At 35.0% G+C, this 21,670-nt stretch overlaps 1 protein-coding gene across 1 annotated transcript in view; it reads left to right on the forward strand.

Annotated features, from left to right (window-relative positions):
* The window catches only part of HS6ST3 (heparan sulfate 6-O-sulfotransferase 3), a 579,027-nt gene that overhangs the window by 222,545 nt on the left and 334,812 nt on the right, over nt 1–21,670 (forward strand). The window lies entirely within an intron of this gene.

The raw sequence follows: 21,670 nt of genomic DNA on the forward strand, positions 1-21,670 counted from the left end.
TAAGCCTTCTATTTTCTGGGTCTCAGTACTTGTAGTCCTCACCAATTTGAAAACAGGGCCATTTAGATTTTTGTTCATGTTGTTAACAAATAATGTGATTTAAAGAGATGTAAGAAAACTCTTTTATGTGGAGCTGTGAGTGCTAAGTAAAATCTTCCTCAAGCATTCTCTACTTATTTCAATCATGTCTATTCTCATCAATTTGATTGAAATAAGTGGCTGGATTTTTCCCAATGTAATCCCTGGGGTATACAAATCATGGATTGCCTGGCACACTGATATTGACATTAAAAACACTGCTGTGTCTGACTATCACAACTTCTAAGTTGTAGTTACCTTATTTTGTCATGATGTTAGTTTAAATCTGCTTTCCTTCTCATAGAATTTTGACCCCGTTAATCATGCTCCACATTTAAGGAGCACAAAATGAATTAGATTTCTTAGGAGAAGCATTAAGTACTAAGTAATTTGATCTAGCTTCTTGCCCCCAAGCAGGTAAACATCTTGACCAGACCAGTCTAAGTTCTTGTTTTTTAGAAGGAGAGGGTCTGTCTTAACCTTTATTAGTCTTTTCTTTAAGCAAGTGTCTTATCATATGTCTTTATATTATTTATTATTGTTTTACTTTTATTTATACTGATTAATCAAAAATAACTTAAAAGGGTTTTAAAAGACATTGGGAAGAGACTCTGACCTAACTGACAATCAGTAATTGGAGATTTTTTTAATATTGAATTTTTAAGGTTATTTTAATGTGCTTTTCATATTTATTTTATGTTTCTGGAAAACGTCACGTCTTTTCCAACTTTAGCTATTGGTATCTGCTGCTTAAGGCTATTGCACCAGGTGGAATTTCCTATTTCTGTGATTTCATCAGATTTCTCTTTGTGCACTCGTTGTCCCTAGCTCTTTCTATAGATCCTATTCAAAGCTGTAGATTTTCTAAGAAAGAGCAAATCGTGAGGGCCTTCAAGACATTCCTACTGTGGGCATGCTGTACTGCTCTCTTGTTCTTTTTAATTTTCATATTCTGCGAAGAGCTCGAGTAGCTGTCTTCAGCTATTGGATTTTTACAATGGAACAAAAACTAGGATAAAGGTATTAGAGTCTCCAGTGATAAATATCGTAAGCCTGCAGGTGTCCTGAAATGGTCCCTAGACATCAGAGCACCTTTAGTTCTGATTCCCCTCCTCATTGATGCCACTGTGTCTTCAGCTCTGCCTCATGGTCAATATCTATGAAACAAGGGGTGCAATATGATCCATACATTTCCTTCCAATTCTAAAGTTTTATTATTATTTTCTACTAATTCACTGGCTGGTCCAGATAGACTGCATTAATTTTATACATCTACCAAGTTATAAAGAACTTTTACTTATCTTCATCATTTCTAAGTGTTTCATGTCGCACAAAGCAGATCTGCCCCTACATACTTCTTGATCACAAGCCACCGCCCTCCCCTCTTCCTTGCTCATCATGCTCTAGCCACATTGGCACCCTTTCCTTTCCTCTAACATAAAAAGTTTTTTTTTTTTTTTTGCTTCAGAGTCTTTGAATTTGCTCTTCCCTCTACATAGCACACCATTTTTCAGGCTCTTCCTTTGCCTTTTTTCTTCTCATTCGTTAAGACAGCAAAAATGCCACCTTCTCAGTAGGCATTGCCTGACTACTCTGCCTTGTCATTTCGACTCCTAGTTGCTTTTCATCACTGCTTATTTTCTTTTAGCCTTTATCATGACACGTAATGATCTTACTTCCTTATAATGATCTTGATCTTTTTTTCTCTTTATTGTCTACTTTCACTCTGTACCTGGAAGAGTATATAGATAGATGTCCAAAAAAAAAAAAAAAAAAGAATTAATCTTTCTGAGTTGATCAAATTGTTCTTCAATAAAACAAGTTTAATAAATTATCATGATTTCTCTAAGAATCTCTATTTTCAAGCCTGTGACCAGAGTGAGTTGGTATAGCAGGGTGCTTATTTTGGTTCTCAATTATTCATCTTTATTGCTTCTTAATATCTCTCAACACGAGATAAAAGCCAATTAACATTTGCTACCTAAACTCCAGTAAATTGTAATATACTAAGTACACTTGACCTTGAATGAAAATCGAATGCTGGTATTTACTTGATGTAGAAAATATATTTTATGGACTTAAAGAACTTGGATATAACTAGTGAAGATTTTCTTTATGGATATTACTATTTGTGACACTAACTTTCTATTAATGATGTGGGCAGCCCTGAGAAGGTTATAGCTTCTCCGTGTGTATATGTTTTTATGGCTATATTTCAATGATAATTTCAGCCAACATTTCTTTCTGGATTTGTTTACATATTTTGTCTTCTGTATTTTGAGTTGCTGACATTTCAGTTCCTTAATAATCTGTTTTCTGAGCTTTGCAACTCAGGCAATATGGTAACCATGCCCCCGGAAGCATATGGAACCCCGAATATCAACATACTCTAGGCTTCCACCAAGTAGGTGGTGTGACTCGAGTCATAAGAGCAGATGGAGTAAAAAGAGTGGCTAATAATATCCGAGGGACTAAGCTAAGCAGAAGAAAATAAACTTGCCTCCATGGTTTAACTAAGATACATATGTATTTTATCTTTTATAGAACAAATGTGCAAATACACTACAAGTACCATTTGTGCTTTTTATGGTTTGATGTCTAAAATCGCTTTTGGATAATTAATAACAGATGCTAATTTATTACTGTAAACTCTTCTAAGAGGCTCTTGGTAAATAGACATATGCTTGGGAATCATTGTGTTGTCCTTCATGTCAAGCAGTTAGATAGCAGAGTGATTCAATTTGGAGATGTTTGTTATTTAGTGTCACATTCATATGACACTAGTATGCCATGTTCTCAAAATGGACTAGAAGTTTTGATAGGAAAAATTTGCATTTCTTCAAAAATGTCCAAGCATGGTAGCATGCTAAAAGTCTGACATACCAGGGATTAAATCCTTGATCTGCTTTTTACCAGCATCTTTGACATTTATTGATTATGCCATTATCTATGATCTTCAGCAATTTCCTTAGCCCTTATGAAGCTCCTCATCTATAAAATGGGGAGAATAATACCAATGTCACAAAATTATTGTAAGAGTGTCATGAGAAATATTGTAAATTCCTGGAATATAGTGCATACTGAATAAATGCTTGTTTATGCCTTCTTTTCTGCTATCCCTTTTCCTAGAAACTTTGATTTTTAAAAGTTAAGGAGTGGTTCTTTTTAAGAAAATGTAGCTTAATTTTAAAATAAAAAACTATACACACATATGTAATTATTGGTGGTAGTTCTCAAGTGTTTTTGCTGTGTTTAATGAGATCTAGGCGTAGAGTAGGAGCACTAACAAATAGTAGGATAAACAAACAAACAAACAAATGCTGTAGTTCTTGAGATATTTTTTTCTAAATAAAGAAGCAACAATTTCTACAATGGATGTAAAATCTCTAAATTAATGAGCCAAATGATGCACGAAGACTTAGCATACAGATGCTGACATCTGTGCAGTTTCCATCTGATGCACATCCGCAGTCAAACAATTTAAGCATTGTTATAAAAAGAACAAGGAAATTAAGTGACTGTGATGAAAAAGTGACACCACTGAAGAGGAAGAAATAATCCAGAACAGGTATACAAAACAACATGTTACAGAGCCAGAGTTAGTCAAAATCAGACAAAGGTTTTATTTGTTTGCTTGTTTATTACACTTTTAATTTTATATTAGTTTCAGGTATACAGTACAATGGGTGGACATTTATATAGTTTATGAAGTGATCCCCCCAATTACTCTAGCACCCATCTGCCTCTATACATAGCCATCACACTACTATTGGCTATATTCCCTATGCTGTACTCTACGTCCCTGTGCAGACAAATGTTTTATTATAGAATAACATGCAACTTGGGGTAACAAAAAGAGAGATACAATAAAATGTCTGGTAGAATTTAAATTTTCCTCCTTTACAATTGAGAAATCTCCAAAGGAAGACTATTTTACTTTATTTGCTGAGTTTTTATGCAATTAATGACAGAATCATCACTTATAAAGTTAGCCTTGTTTATGTCACTTTACAGTATTGGAGAAGGTTAGAACAAGAACAGAGAACCCCAAATCATATTTCCACAAATGAGGTGAAGAGTATTATTGAAGAATGGACTTCAGGCATCCTGGTAACAATGTACCAGGCGCTATCCAAGGTGCTGGGCACACAGCAGTGAATGAATCACTATTCCAGTTCTCTTCCATCTTGCAGTCTAGTGAGAGTTACCCAAGGCTGCTAATACAAATCTCACAACAAATCAGGCAGACCCTCATATCAGTAGCATCTGACCTATTGTCAGGAGAGGCAGTCAAGTATTCCATGAGGTCTTAGGGGGCCTTTTAGGCAAACAATCCTAGAAGAATTCATCATGCATGTAGGCAACCCATCCAACAATTTATCTCATGATTCTTGGGACTTGTTCTATCTTGCTCCTTTACTTCCATTCTGCTTTATCCATTCATTCCCAAGATAATGTCCTGAATCTTGTTAGTGTCTTTCTAGACCAACTGCAAATTATGCTTCACATGAGTGCCTTTAGTTGTGAGGTGGGTGGGGGTTTAAATCCAGCCTTTTTATGGTTCCTCAGCTGTGGGCCCTGGCACAGGGCTTTGTATGCTCACAGATAGAAGTACCTTCTAATTTGCCCAAAGGAGTCTTTCACTTACCAAGCTGTGCTCAGAGGTATACTTCTACTTAACAAGTGGTGAGTTTTTTCTAATTTTTACAAAGATACTGTATGAACTGGCATTAACCCTGCTGGATTGCACAGTTCCCAAACTTGAATGATAATCAGAAACTGTCTCACTTGGTGGCATCTCCAGCTAGTCTATCCCCAAAGCTTGAATTATGGAACTTAAGTCATCTTTCACTATTCCTGGTCTCTCACCCTCAACTCCCTCCACCCAACTTTGCCTAACTATTGAATCACTAAGCTTTGTTGATATTTCATTATTAGTTTTGCGAATATGGAATCTCTTAAAAATTTTTCTTACCATCTCCTTGCCATCTTGTGTTCTTCTTTAACCATACATGAATTTCATTTGAATTATTATAACAGGTTTTTTTTTTTGACTGTAGCCCCTTTCCCCTGAAATCATTCTCCACATTGCTATAAGTGGCCTTGCATAAATTTTATTTTTAAGTTTGCTATTCAAACTGAATTTGCATTTTCTGAAGCAATATTTTTCCAAGTGTAGTCGCTACATACCCCAAATCAGGCAGTACCCAATAAAAATGCAGGTTCCATTTCAGATCTACTGAATTACAGTTGCTGATATGGGATGTGTGTGTGGTGTAGTGGGATTTAGAATCTGCATTTTAATAACATAGGTGATTCTTACAGACTAAAAAATTTTAAGACTGGATTAAATATTGCCTAGAATGAGTCTGTGTTTTATCAAAAAATTTCTTGCAAGAAAAAATTCTAGAATTTTGGATACAGTCTAGTACATAAATGAACATTTCTTTTCTTTTTTCTTTTTTTTTTTTTAGCAGAGAATCAAGGAGAAAGGAGGACAATATTCTAAAACAAGTTTATATTAGAATAATAAGTTATCTGTGGTTTCTGGAAAATTATAGTCTTTTTATTAAAAGTGCTTTGAGAGTGAGAATGGATTTAACCTTTACTCAGGCAGATAATTTATTTTCCACATCTTTTAACAAGTAGCCTTTGAGCACTCTCTTTTCAGTTCATCTTCTATGTTGCTTCATAGAAGATTCTGCTTCAGTGTTGATCATCAACAGTTGCAATTGGTTGAACTTGTATGTGCATATATATATGTGTTTGTGTTCACAAAAAGCATATGAATTGTATAAGTTCTAAATTATCACACTTTTTTAAGACAAATTTTTTAAAAATTATTTTTAGGGAACTACTTTGTCACTTTGTATAAAAACTACAAATTCTGTTCAAAACATTCATCAAAATGTCTAGGAAAAAACTAGCTTCTAAATGAAGAACTAGTTTTGGACCAAAAAAAAAAAAAAGTAACTATTAACACCTTGACATTTTAAAAAATAAGTGGTTTCTTGCTTGACTTTATTTACTTTTGTATTCATTTATTTGTTCCTTTCAAAAAATCCTTTGAGGAACTAGGCTAGATTTTGGCAATATAGAAAAGGTATAAAGGTATAAGTAAGACCTAGTCACTACTCACAAGCAGATCATCATCTAGTTTGAGGAGAAAGAACTGGAAATAATGAAGGGTGCTAAGGTTGAATTTGAAATGTTTAGCAGGTAGGTAGAAGCACAGAAGCTATATTCAAGAAATCTGAGCAGAGGTAGCTTGAGCAAGAAATATTATTGTGTATAATTACACCTCTTTGAAAATGTGTAGTGTAGAAAAAAAGATGACCTAAAATATACTAAGCTATTTTCAAATATTTAATAAAAACTATAACTGAAGAAGATAATAATATATGGATAGTGTGTTGCTTTCCTTAACCATTCTTGAGACAACCCTATCTTTCAGTTTGTACACTCAGTAGATACTGCTGTTTACTTAGTAGTGATGAGCAGAACTGAAATCAGAGTAAATTTTGAAAACTTGACTTTGCATTCATAAACATATTTTTTTAACTCTTTTCATCCAGTAACAGATTGTGTAAACTCCATCTACCAGAGGACTCATTCATTCTGAGGTCAATAGTTCTTTTGACAGTGGGGTTAAAATTGCAGACTGTGGGATCCCAGTTCCATCTCTCACTAGTTGATTATTTTACTTCTTTGTGCTTTAATATCACTATAGCATGGGAAGAATAGTACCTACCACACAGGACTGTCATGAGGCGTAAAGAAATAATTGATGTAAGGAGCTCACACAGAGTATGGCACACAGAAAATTTTCCCCAAGTTCTCATCACATGGTGGGGATAACTCTGGGAGAATAGAATAGCAGTGGTTGTGGAGCCAGAAAGCCTGGCTTGGATCATCCTCTTTGCCATGTGATTGTTCTGTGTTTTGACTCCTCTTCATCTGCTGGTGAGTGAAGGATCCCTTGCCCTAGGGTTATGGGGATGACTGAACACAGGACACCTGCACTGGAAAGATGAGATTGAGAGTAATATTTTAGTTAGATATACTCACAACCCAGGGAGGAGGACAGTGCCCCTTGCAGGGTCACACAGGGCTTGCACTCAGGAACACAGTAAACAAGCAGGAGCTGTGGGAGGCAAGATTTGTAGTTTCAAAAGGATGAGGTATTTCCTGGCTCTTTTGGAAGGATGTGATTGGCTTGGTCCCCTAGGTGAGGGCATGTTGTTTGGTTAGAAGACTTTTTATTCAGATGCAGAATGAAGGAGGGATCTTGCAGTTGGCCATTCGAAAGCCCTACCAATTTTACCAAGGCAGCACATAGTACTGAACCTTAATTTTAGGCTTTACACCACACTGTGACTGAGAAATTCACTTTTATCTCATTGCAACTATGTTTCTTCCATTGTAAAAGAGATATGACTTTAAATTAATGTGTCTTATTAACTACATACCCCACAAATATACAGTGTTATTAAATAAGCTATTACTGAATATGATTTAGGAAGTATTGCCTGTATTCTGATTATAGTGTTCTGGAAAAAATATCTTGGTAAACTCCATAACATAAGTCAACATCTCTCTTAAATTCTTGCTGAAACTCTCTTAGAGTCAAGGACTATGTGTTAATATAGAAAATTAATGAGTTTCAGTAAGATTTGTGATAATATAACCAACATAACTGTCAAACTTAGTCATATCATTTTAGTAATTGAAGCCCAAGGGCCATGTATTTCTCGTAAAGGGTGAATATAATCAAATTTACCTTGTAAATAGCAGACATCAGTTATTGTTTCTGACTGATCATGCTGGTTTACTTCTCAGATCAATATTTGCATCTGACAAATAAGGTCAAAGTTATGAAGAACTATATAATTAAGGACATTTCTTCTCTCTACTTATCCACTTCCCTTAATTTAGGATTAATGTAGAATTTATTTTTTTTTCTTTTTTGGTATATCCTATTAATCAGAATAAATAGCTAGACCAAAATGAAAGAATACATATATTTAAAATTATTTTGCTGTGTGTTTGTGTGTATGAGTGTGTGTATAATAGCATATTCTTGCTGAATCTACAGACTAAGTGCGAGAAACCAATAATACACCCCATAGTGTGATATATATTTGTACCAACTGATTTCTATGAAGCTAAAGGGTCTAATCTAGAAAAAATCCTTCAGCGTCAATGATTGAGAATCAGTCATACAGATTGAGACTTAGCCATATAGAAGCAGGTCTGAGAGGTGATGAATGAAATGAGGTTGGGAGAGAAGGACTCAAGACAACCCAACTGCAAGGGAGATTATAAGAATCCATCCTGGGAGAAGAAGTTTCTGGAACAATGAGCCACATTTGTTAATAGAGCCTTAAGCTCAGAGAGGAGCTTAGTCTGGGTGAGTAATGTGGTTGTTGATTGACCCTGCTCTTTACCAGACCCTTGATAGTTTGTGTGTACCTGAAGTGTGAATACCTTTTGGTATAAAATCTAAAAGGGCCAAATCCTGGGGGCCAAATAAATACTTCTGTGTATGACCTCTGAGAGGAAAACACAGAGGAAGAGGAGCCCTTTCCAATTGGCCAAGAGCCTTAAACAGTGAGAACAGTAAGTTTGGCCTCAGGCTGAATGTGAGTGGAACTGTAGTGTCTAAGAGAAATCAGAGGATGACTCCTAAGCCTGGTCCAGCCTTGAGCCTCATAAGGCAAGTCAGTACAACCCCAGAGCAGCCTGAGAAGAGACACTGAAGAAACGAAAGACAGTCTAGGGCAGTGCAGAGATAACACTGAGACAGCTCGGAGGGGAGCTCAGAACACATGGGAAACACTTCTTAAGAACTCCTTGGTATATCAGAGGCAGAAATTAACCATGAAAGGTAGAGGCTATTTGAGACCCTGAAGTTATATTTGTGGAAAGAGGCCTCTGACTGCGCCATACTTAGATCTATCAACATATCCTTATTTGGTATTACAGCGAGGTGTCCTTAGTCTTTTAGCCCATGACTACAAATAAAGTTATATTTATTTTAATATTCAAATGATAATAATGCTGATCTCCTGTCTTACTAGCAGTAAGTCTAATTTTGCTCCTTCTCAAGAACTCCTCTTCTGTTATATCCAAGACTTTCAGGGATGGTTTCTAAAAACCAAAGTCATTAGTTTGGTCTTCTACTAAATCCAGGCAGTTGGGAGTATTGTTTTCTGTGCCAACAAGAGTTTTTGCTAAGGAGTCCTGTCTGCTGCTGTGGCCATTGGTGGGAATGTCCCTTCCCTAGCCTGGTGTTAAGCCTAGCTAGAGATGTTCCTCTTCCTTATGGTGAATTTGATCTCAGGGCCTTAGTCAAAGCTAGGTTGGCACTGTTTAGTAACACCGAGTATCAGAGTGCTGACTTCGAGTTCTCCATACTTTCCATCCGAGAAGACCCCTAAGATGCAAATTGTGGATAACCCCCTTCTGACAATTTCTAGCCTTCATATACTAATGGCTACAGGTGAGGGACAAAGTGATTTCATCCACTTACCATCAAGTTCAGATTCTAGTTAAGTCCTGATGTAAAACCCAAAGATAAAGCCATGGGGACTTGCTTTGGAGTCATTTAATTAAAAAGGGCTTTTAAAGTAGTCCTTTCCCCATGAAAATAAGTTTTCTTTAAGGAGAAGTTCTAGCTCTGAAAAAGAATATATGTCAATATTTGTTAAAAGATGCTTAACCTCCCTTAAAAAAAATTCTTCCCCTGTTCCAGCAACTATTTCGTGTTCATAAGATCTTAATTAACATTCCTCTGCTAAACTATTCACATTGAAGCACAGCATTGGTTGTAGGAATGAGTTGAAACCATATTGGTAGTAATTCCAGCTCTCTTCCAGCCAGACAGCACTGTGAGAAAGTGGATAAAGCACTCTCTGGCTTGAAAGACAAAAGACCCTGGATGGACTAGATCTCTACCGCTTATAAGCTGTGCGACTATAGGGAAGTTACTTAATCTCTATGGGCATTTATTAAATACGGGGTTTGGACAATGGTACTCAAAATTTATCCTCTGAAACTCTTTGTCCATTTCTTAATCTGTACGTGAATAGTAATGCTATCATTGGTCACTGGATTATTATCTTATATAGTGTAGTATAATTAATAATAATGACAATTATAGTAGTAACAAGAATTGTTTTTTCAATGCTTACTATTTATCAAGTACTGTAATTTGCGTGAATTATTTGAGGTGTGTATGAGGTGTGTATTAATATCCATTTTATAGATGTTAAGTAAATTGTCCAAGTCATTTATCTGGTAGCGGATCTGGGATTCAAACCCAGGTCCATCTGTCCTCTTACTATGTAAATATAATGCAAGCAGAAAAATACACAAACCAAAGTTCTAGCATTGTTTGGCTGTAAAGAAATTGAAATCTAAACAAAAATGAGTTAGGTAATAAGAGCAGAAAAGACTAGGAATAAATTATGCAGAAATGCAAAAAAATCTATAGGAGAAAAAACCCTGGAAAGTTGCTTTTTAGGGACACAGATTGACCAAATACCTTCAGAGACAAAGCAACAAGATTGATTTGTGTGACTAAATATTGATTTGACAGGAAATCGGACAAACTAATTATGTGGGTAAGTATATCTACTGTATTTTAAACAAGAACTGTGTTTGCAGACAGTTCCTGATATAATTTGGGACTTCTTCATTCCACTGTCATACTGTCCCCTCTGAAATAACATGGAGAATGACGCCTTCACCCCAAGTGAGCTCTCCTTTCAGATGTCTCCTCTCAGCATCCATGGTGGCAATCTCACAGGCATTTTTTACCTCTTTCTCTCCTTTGACTCTTGATTGTTACTTTCCTCTTGATTCTTGTGTAGGTGCTCGGCATTGACGTTGAACCAGACAGACACAGTCCTTATCTTCCAAAGCTTGCTGTTCATTGGAGATTATCTGTGGCTGAAGCTTTGTTTCTTGTGAGAAACATTCCAGTCAGAGTAGGGTCTTGGTATACTCAAATTCTAGTGGAATCAAGGGAGACGATGAAGTGTGCCTTAGAACTTGGGGTGGCTGGTGAAGGAAACAATCCATGCAAGCAATCCATTCATACCTACATTTCCTACTGATTCTTGGATCTAATGCTTGCCTTTTCATTCTTCTGCTTTTAATGATCCTATGCTTTTATTATGTCCCTTTGGTTATTATGAGAGCCTCTTTTAGTTGGCCTTCAAATCATTCCTTTTTCTAATGCTTTCTGCCAAACACTGTCATATTTATTTTCCTAACATGTAAAGTCATTGTTTTACTTTTAAGCCAAAGACTATTGTATATTTTGTGTCCCTATGATTTTTCTGCATCAAGGCCAAGTTCCTCATTTTGTAATCCAAAGATCTCCATCAGTTATTCATTCTTTCCCTATTCACAGACCTTAGCCTCAGTCTTATCAATTCTCAGTGCCATCCATCCACCTAATCTAGTCCCATCTGACTCATTATTTCACTCCCCACAACTATTTATTTCACTGAGATTCACGAAAGCCACATTTGCTTTATCTTTCTCTTCGTGGGTGCATGTTTATTTATAGATTTATTTTTTTACTGTACCAGTTGAGACCGAGTTGTAGACGTGATGAATCACCCCTAAATACTTCAGCTGCATCTCTTAAAAATAAGTATGTTCTCCTGCACAAATATTATCACATTCAAAAACAGTACTGATTCAATAATATTACCTAAAATTCAGTCTATATTCACATTTCTCCGATTTGGGGCGTGAGGAGAGTCCTGTAGAGCTGTTTTTCCCTCTCCAGGATCTAATCAAGGAATTGCATTGCATTAAATAGTTATGTCTCTTTAGTTTCCTTTAACATAGAACACTCCTACATGATGTTTTGTGACATTTATATTTTCGAAGAGTACACATCGAGAATTTTGTAGAATGTCCCTCTATTTGAATTTGTGTGATTATTCCCTCACAATTATATTTTGGTTAAATATTTTAGCAAAAATACTATATAAGTGATATTGATTGGTTACTTTTTTCACTTCTTTCCTCATGTTTCTCTCCTGGCTTGAATGTTCTCTCACTTCCATTTTGTCATTGCAAACCCTATATTCCCTTCAGTTAAATTCATAATTGTTATGTGACTCTTGAACTGTGCCACGTGATCTGAGTGCATGAAGGAAGTAAAAAATTCATCTTCCAGGGCAGCCCCATCATCCACATTTTCCAAGGAATTTTCTCTGATTAACCCTGCTTACAATGATCTCTTCTTTTCTGAATTTCTATAGCGTTATAGCCTACAAAATGTAAGGCTTTTTTTGATTACTAATGTTCAGCCTTATAAGATGCTATAATTTTTTTTAATGCATGTGAGTTTTCCTGTCCAAGAAGGATCTGAGTTCCTTTAGGGCAGATATATGTCTTTTGCCATTTTTTCTTGTCCATTACAGCACTGTGCTAGACCAAAGGTAAGTGCTTAAGAAACAGTAGTTGAGTCTTTATTTTAAAGCCTTTTGACTATTTTTTCAAATAAAAATAATTCATGGGACTCTTCTGTATTAAAAGAAGCTGTGGTGTTGATAATATATTCATGTATGGCTTTGGAATGAATTATATGACTTTTAAAAACTCATCTTTTTATATCATTCTTATTATGTTCATTTAAGACAATGGTTGGTTTGTGTTTCCTGAGTATAAACTTGAACACTACGGAAAGATAATCAGGAGTATACTGTGATTCAGATTTTTAAATTAACCATGGATGATCTCCAAAGCAAATAATCCACATTTGCAAAATTAATCATTTAAATCCTTTGTCTACATATAAGATTAGATGGTTAAACCATCATGCTATTCTGTACAGGAATCATTCTTCTCATGGAGCTATTTATCATCCGTCTGTACATGTTGGTTAAAACATTTCCACTTAGAAATAAAAAAGATGGCTTGGAATACATAATTATAATATAGCCAAAATCTATGTTGAACAGAATCCAGTGGCAAGGCTGGTGTTTTATAAAGTTTCTTAAATTTTGCTTTATACTTTATTATTCTTCATTGGGGGAAAAATATGCTTATAGTCATGGACCAACTGGATCACTCCAGTTATCCCAAGGTCTCAAGTATTGTCTGCCCTGTGCAAAATCAATCAATTACTAAAAGTAAAGCTTTCATGCACACTATTTGTTTGCTTTTTTTTTATTCATTTATTTATTTAATTTGGATCCACCAATGCATAGAAGCTTTGTGTAACGCCTTAAACAAGGAATTCCACAAAGCCTATCTTTTCTCTAACTTTGTGCATTAGGGGCCATTTGCAGGTGATTGTGCCAGGTCCCAATTGCAGGCCATCTGGTGTAGCCTTGGCCTCTGCGTCTTAGAACCACAGAGTCCCCAGCAGTGCATTTACCAACAATTCTGGTATAAAACAACCATTTGGCCAACTTTGATGGCCTTTAAACTGCCGACTACTATCTAGTCTGTCTTGACTGCAATAGTTTCATCTGTGATTTGTTTGCTGAAAAATAAACTCCAGGTATGTAATAATATACTTTTGGGCAAGTCCAAATTAATGTGTGTCACATTTGCATTTATGGAGCTTAATCACAGAGCAAGAGTGAAAGAATTCTATATAAATATCCAGAATGAATCAAAATAGCTTTGTTGAGTTAGTTTAGTAATAAGTTGGACATGGTTCTAAGAGCAGTGAGTCCATGGATTGTAATTATAAGATTTATATTCACAAGGATGGTGTGTTGTGTAGTTTCTGAAGGATTGCCATCACATTTATGCCTAATAAATATATTCTTAATGAATATTATAAGGCAATATTAATTTATTAAGTGAGATGAAGGTTACGAGGAATAATTAACTAAAATAATTTCAAAGCCCTCTGCAAACGCAGCAGGTTGTGTAAACAAACCTTCAAATTAGAATAGGCCCATAGGCCTAGAGCTGATGAAAAATGTGATCATAGCTAAAATTTCTGACACTAGGAAAGGAGCAAATGTCGTTCATGCTATACTTTTAAAAAGTTCCTGAAACTTATTACCATTGACTACATCCTTAATCTAACATAGCTGATAAAGCTTTGTGGAAATCTTATGGATTTGTTAAATAGTTAATAAGCATAGAGGTTAGAAATATGTAGACCAAACTGATATAAATAATTATTAATTATTTGAAAAACCTGCCCCAGTGGATATGGAGGGAGGGAGGGGGAGAGAGAGAGAGATGGAAATGGAATACATTGGTATGGATGCCTAGCATCTTAAAAAAATCATTCAAGCATTTATCTAAAGAGGTAATTAGTGAATTCCAGTCCCTTAAACTTACCTTTCTTCTACAAAAAAACACTATATATTGAGGATATAAGTATGTGATATTTAAGCTCTTAATTAGCACAATAAATGAAAACCTATTAGAAAAGGAAGTGATCTTAAAAACCATCTAGCTGAAACCCTTTATTTTATAGATGAGGAAACTCAGGACTAGATAGCCAAAGGGACTTGGCCAAGATTTTAACATTGACAAAATTAAGATTTGAACTCTGGCGTCCTATCTTCTAAGCCATTACCCTTTCCACGTAACAGCAGAAAACAGAACATTTTAAATAATTTTATGCTACAGTAGACCAACTCAACGAGAAGGCAGGTAAGAAGTCAACAAAACCAAACTCTGTCACTTTTGAACCTAGCTTGAAATTTCTTTTCTTAATTCCTACGTTTTTTTTTTTTTTTTTTTGGTCATGTCTAAGGCAATATCTCTTCAGGACTCATATAATTTATTTTTCTTTGCCATTTTAATTTCAGTGAAATTTCAATATGTCTGTAGTATAGATACAAACTGAGGCTTTTATTTTAGATTATCTGTGCTTTTAGTATGATTAGAAAGATTGCATAGGATATTTAATTCAGTCTGATAAACATGAACGATCTTCTTCCATGAGAAGCACAAAAAGGCTCATAGATATTAAAAATATTTGTAGATTGTTAAAGGTACCATGCAATATGCTTAGATCATTCTTCCACTCTTCAACACATTCTTTGCTTTCTCTCATCTTGCACACTTGATCTGTCACCAAACCCTGTTGGTTTTCACCTCTTAAAATATGCCAACATGTGCCTCTCCTTACAGTTTCCCCTTAGCTGCTCTAATTCAGGCTGTATCATCTCTGGGTTGACTTTTACGAGTCTCCTAACTGGCCACTCCTCTCTGCTCTCCTTAATCCCATGCAGTGCAGCTCTCTTGATATCATCAGATTATTTTTCTAAATTTCCAATCACTGCATAGCTTAAAACCTGTCATTTGTTCCTCATTGTTGGGAGGTTAAATTTCTAGCTCTGTTGCACCCACTTAAAACATTCTTTACTTCTTTAACCCCATGTACTACTCTTTTCTCTAACCTAATCCCTGTACCTAACACCCTAGCCACACCCCCATCTCTGTTCATGTGATCTTTTCTACTTCCTCTCCAATTCCCCCTCCTCCTCACACCCACCAAGGAGTCCAGCCAATACCTTCATCTTCAAGATGCACTTCTTCCTCTATGCTCATTTGATAGAATTGCCTTAATTGTTATTATTTTTTTTCTCAGTATATATAATAAGTTCAGAGACTTATTTCCTTGGCTATGTGCCCCCATCACCTTGCACTTTGAGATGCTCAAAGGCAGTTGACCTTAATTATTTGTAGATTCTGTATTTGAGAATTCCCTTACTCCCTAGAATTTATTTGAAACCCCCAAATAAATACTCACAGTGCTTTCCAGATCATTCACAGACATGCACAGAGCAGCAAAAAGTTTGAGTCACTTGAAGTGCAGATTCCCTTGTTAAACAAGATGACACTCTGCCTTGTTTCAGCTCTCAAATTGTAAATGAATGTCCTTTGGAAAGTGTATTTAGTGGCACACTTTTTTACATATCTATACATTTTGATGATGATTTTCTTGTTTAAAATGGCCCCCAAACATCATGCTAAAGGGTTGTCTACTGTCCTAAATGCAAGAAGGCTGTGATGTGCCTTAATGGAAAAAATACATGTGTTAAATAAGTTTTTTTTTTGGCATGATTTATAGTGTTGTTGACCATGAATTAAATATTAACGAATCATTATATATATATATATATTTATATATATATAACATATATATATATGTGTGTATATATATCCATATATATATATATACACACATATATATATATAGAGATATATATATATATATAAATTGATGTCTTTAAACAGGAACACACATGAAACAAAGTTATGTATTGATTAATTGATAGAAATGTTGTGCTCAGAGGCTCATAGGAACTTAACCTTGTTTTTCTCCTAGGAGCAGCGATTCAGTATTTGCTATTGCAGTGTGTGTTTTGCAGTGACTTTTTAGAACATAACTATTGTGAATAATGAGAATTCATTCTAATATTTAGGTAGAAGTCTAAATGACTAAATCAATTGCATTCATAGCTTTCCTTCCCCCTCAAGTTTAATGATTCATGAGGGGACAGAATTTCATTTCCACAGTCTCAAAGAAGAAATATGTTTAAATTCCTTTTTGGAAATAAGAGTAGTTTACATATTCTCAGATTAAGTACTAAGGCACACTTGTGATTTAGCATGGTATATAGGAAGAGAAAGGAATCAGGCGTTGAAGACTAAGTTCAAGCTCTGGCCTCCCCAACCTGAATGGGAGAAGATATTTGCAAATGATACTTCTGGTTAGGGAGTATATCAAAAATATATAAAGAACTCATTCCGAGATTTTAAACATGGGAGTTACGTAAGCATATTTGAGTTCTGAAATGATTACTTGGCTTCCAGTGTGGAGAATGGATTGTAAAGGGGTGAGATTAGCCAAGGGGGTGACCTAGGGAGATCCCAGACAGGAGGCTGTGTAATCATCCAAGAAATTACTAAGTGTGTGAAGATTTGCTGTAAAATGTATAAACACTTAAGAAGTGCATGGTTTAAATACATTAAATTTCTTCCCTTTAATTTTAAAGGCTGAGTTTTTTCTTAGTAATTATTACTTTCATAGTGATGCTATAAATTTTGAAATAATGCTCATAGACAAGTAGATATTTTTGGATAAAAAAGGTTGCTTTCTTGCCCGTAAAATTTTTGATAATTTCACTTTTTAAAGAAGGACTAGCTAAGCACTTTTAAGAATTTAAAATGTGTGGCTTCTTTTAGTTGTAATAGTGAATATGTTAAGTTGCTTTTTGGAAAAAGTATTTAGTCTGCTGAGCCTGGGACAACGGAGGGGGATAGGCTTGTTTAAAGACGGCAAGAATAAAATCTCCTATCAATCCTTATAAAATATTAGTCATGAACTTACAAGTTAAAAATAAAATTTTAGGGATGGGGTGAGGAAAATGAGCCAGCCAAAGTTTAAACAGGCTAAGATATCCTATTAGTGGTCGAAGTCACTAGGTTGGCATCCCAGATGCTGGAGACCACTTCTGGCTTGTAATACGAGGAAATTGTTCAATAATGAAAGTAATCGTGGAGAAGGAATGATCTTAGTTATATGTCTTATGAAGTTTTTTAATAAGGTATCAATTTTAAATGAGTAGGGAAATGCAGAGAAACTGAAACATGCTTCTTTCAATATTCTCAACCTCTTTTGGCAGATTACAACCTCTGAGCTCTCTTACCTTCCCCTCTCTACTATGTGCACTGAGGAAGCAGGGTGAACCAGATGTCTGGTTGTAGGTGTGTCTCTTTTACTGCTTGAACTTTTTCACAGCTCTTCTTGTGTCCCTTAAGGCCTACTGAGAGGAGGGCTTTCCCATCAAATAGAGTGCTTTATTCTAGAGTGGAATGGCTATGACTGGTAATCAGGAGTTCGGTAGTATTTAGGGCCCTAACACCCTCGTCTGGGATAAGGGGATATGGCCACTCTTTCAGGCTCTGTCAAGGAATTAAGCTTCTCTTCCAGTCTTAACTACTGTCCTGCTTCTGTTTCAATTCTCAACAAGGTAGAGGCTCGTCTATCTTTTATAGTCTCACTTTTAAATCAACGTGGTACCATTTTTATAGTTTCGCCTTAAGTTTGATAAATTAACTTTAGAGGTGAGATGCTGTGTATCTGATAGAAAAATGGTTTGTATAAAATTGTATGGTCCTCATTGTACAGAACATGAAGAAAGACATGAATAAAGCTTCTTGCCTATAATCATTGTAATAAAAAGCTTAGAATGTGGTCCTATTATTTGAATTTTCCCTGCCTTATGGTACGTTGTCTAGTACTGTGATACAGAATAGCATTAGGGTACTGCAAATTCACTCGTTTTTGTACAAAGTGAGGCTTAGATCTTTTAAGGAAAAATGTATATACAAAGGTGAGAAAATTACAATATTAAATATACGAAAGCATTCAGTTTTTCTATATTGTGTGAAAACAAATGGATAAATTTTATTATTTTATTAACTGTAAGAAAAAAGTTAAGTGATGAAAGTGGCTAAAACATTAAAATATCACTTCCTCTCTCTGTTTACAACAAATAGATCTTTCTATTAAGTCTTCATTTGTTCATTTATTGCTTTGTGGCCTTCTCAAAAGGAAAGCTTTTGGCTAATGCACTTTTATTATTTGGAAGATATTTATTAGCTCTATTCTTTTTAGCATCTGAGTTAAATGATAAATTATGTTTTTGTCATAACAATACTATTGTAAAAAATTTTTCTAGTACATACTTCTGAAGAGCAACAAAGAGAGGTGTTACAGCATCTCTGTGAAGTTTCTAGCAATTGTTTTTATAAAAAAGCCAAACTAGTTAAGTCAAATTTATATTTTTAAATTAAATTTTTAGGATGACATTGGTTAAAAAAATTATATAGGTTTCAAGTGTACAATTCGATAATTCATCATCTTGTATGTTGCACTGTATGTTCGCCACCCAAAGTCCAGTCTACCATTACCATATAGTTCACCCTCTTTACCCTTATCTACCTCCTCACTCTCCCTTTCTCTTTGGCAACCATTAAACTGTTGTCTTTGTCTATGAGTTTCGTTTGTTTATTTGTTTGTCTTGTTCGTTTGTTCCTTTCGGTTTTATATCCACTTGAGTGAAATCATATGGTTCTCAACTTTTTCCATCTTATTTGTTTCTCTTAACATGATTATCTCAAGATCCATCCATGTTGTCACGAATGGCAGTATATCATCTTTCCTTCTGACTGAGTAATACTCCATTGTATATACGTTCTACATCTTCCAAATTTATCTTTAATAGCAAACTAACCTCTATTCTCAATTCGAAATAGGAGAGCTCGTGTTAAGTCTGCTGTTATAATATGAATATGTATTCTCTCTCTCTTTTGAGTCCTATGTGTTCTTTTCTCCCAGCATGCCAAGCTACCATTAACAATGCATTTACAGAAAGCATCCAGAAACCAGACTTCGAATACTGACTTAGGTAGTAATCCCACCTCATGTGCTCTAACTCAGTCTTCCTATTCACATTGCTATTATTGCACTTATCTCATTAAAACTACATTTATTGTTTGTCTAGATTTCGCCGTCTTCCAGATTCAATATTGTTGACTCCTTAAAGGTAGAATTTTTAAAATATTTATTTATTTGCTTTTATATACTTCATTCTAGGCACACTGTCTTGGGTATAGTAAACACTAGAATATTTAGTAAAGGAGGGCCATAAGAGATAGGAGGGAGAGAGGGAGGGAAGAAAGGAAGGAAAAAGAAATGAAGAAAAGTAGGAAAGAGCTATAGAAGGGAGGAAAGGATGGAAGGATCTACCACTTACTAGCTATAAGGATGTTTGCCTGAACCTCTGTTTTCTTATCAGTAAAATGAGGGACTGATACCTCCTACCTTCTGTGGTTAATCAGGGGTTACCTAAGAGAACATTTATAGAATATATGTAGTATGGTTAATTACAGTACTTTCTTTCAGTCCTTCCCTTTGAAAAATGCTATTCCTCCTCTAGAAGTCTTCCCAAAGTAATCCTGCCCAGTCTAGTTTGGAAATTTCAAGGCCTCAGAATATAGACATACAGGTTATATTACATTAAGCTGAATTTTAATATTTTCTTGATGGCTTCATTTTGATCTTTCCACTAGGGCCACGTGGTATGCTGGAGCCACCTATTTCCATCTCAGGATCAGTGGCATTCTACCGGTAGCTTGAAATTGACAAATATGTTTTGGGAATTGACAAACATGTTTTCTCCCCAGAGATGAGTTGTTAGACGTTTATCGTCTCAGCACTGCTTTTGTCCCTCCTGCCTCGGTCCTGTTAGGTGGCTGTTGGGAAAGCAATGTGTATCCTATTTGTGACTTTCTCCTATGGTAAATCAACACTTATAAATAGTGACAACATTTGTTTTGATTAGAAGCAATTAAAAATGAAAAACAAATATATGGTAAAGGCAAAGACAAACAATTCAAGGAGAAATATACAGTCGTTGCTGGTCTTAGAAATATCTGCCTTTTTAGACTAGCCAATTTACAATATAGGTATCTAATTTTAAAGCACGTTGTAGACTTATTAAGGATGACTTACCTTTTATAATGTCCTGTAATGTTATGACCGTATTATTAAATATTTCTGAATATCTTATTTTTTCTTTGATCTACTTATTCTTTTGAATAATCCATTTTTATCTATCTTAGTACTTTACATTTTAACAAAGGCTAACTCGAACATTCTTATCAAGCATGTAAGCACTCCACTTATTTGACTCACCAATATGAATTGTTAAAATGTCTTTTACATTTCAAGTTATTTGTGGATAAGATAGTTTTATTGCTTCTCCTACAGAAAGATAGGTGAAATATGTATTTCTCTTTATTCCTTGAGGGCCTTTTAACAATAGAAAAGTAGTGGGCTAGTTACTAAAGAATCCTAAAAATTTCCTGCTAATTAAAACAAATTATAAAAGATTATTAAATTCAGCATCCTTGCCTGTACTTTCATGTGTATAATACTTTAGAGTTTACACAGACCTTAAATAGAATAGCAATGATACCACTTTTTAAGCATTTACTAAGTGTCAGTTTTGGGTAAAGTGCTTTATATATTTTATTATCATTTTATCTTACTGACCTTAGGAGATTTCTAGACCAAATATCATTATCTTCCCTATTTTTTAGATGAGAAAACTGAAGATTAAGGCTATTATTATTTGCTGAGTAATCTAGTTACTAGATTTATAAAACTACTAGATATGCCCTTTGCTTTTGTATAGGAAACTAAATTAATGTGTTTTGTTCTACTTCTTTATAGTTGTGTGATTTTGTGCAAGCCACTTAACTATCTTTGCCTTTCTTTTCTTACTATAAGATAAGGATAATGATTCAACCTCATAGACCTCTTGTGACTATTAAATGTAATAACATGTGTACAGTGCTCATTACTTAGAAGTCATGAACATGTGCTTTCTACTCTTGTTCTTGTCATAGCTACTGTTATAAGAAAGTTTTACAATAGCATCCCTCCTTTCTCATTTGAGTTCTTAACTATCCACTTATGTATATTTTAATTGACTGAAGGAAGTTAGGTTGTAGTAACACAATTGTTTTGCATTTTACATTTTGAAAACACACCCTAAAGTGACCCCCAATGGCT

Source organism: Pteropus vampyrus, unplaced genomic scaffold (genome assembly GCF_000151845.1).
Source record: "Pteropus vampyrus isolate Shadow unplaced genomic scaffold, Pvam_2.0 Scaffold21, whole genome shotgun sequence".
Lineage (NCBI taxonomy): Eukaryota > Metazoa > Chordata > Mammalia > Chiroptera > Pteropodidae > Pteropus > Pteropus vampyrus.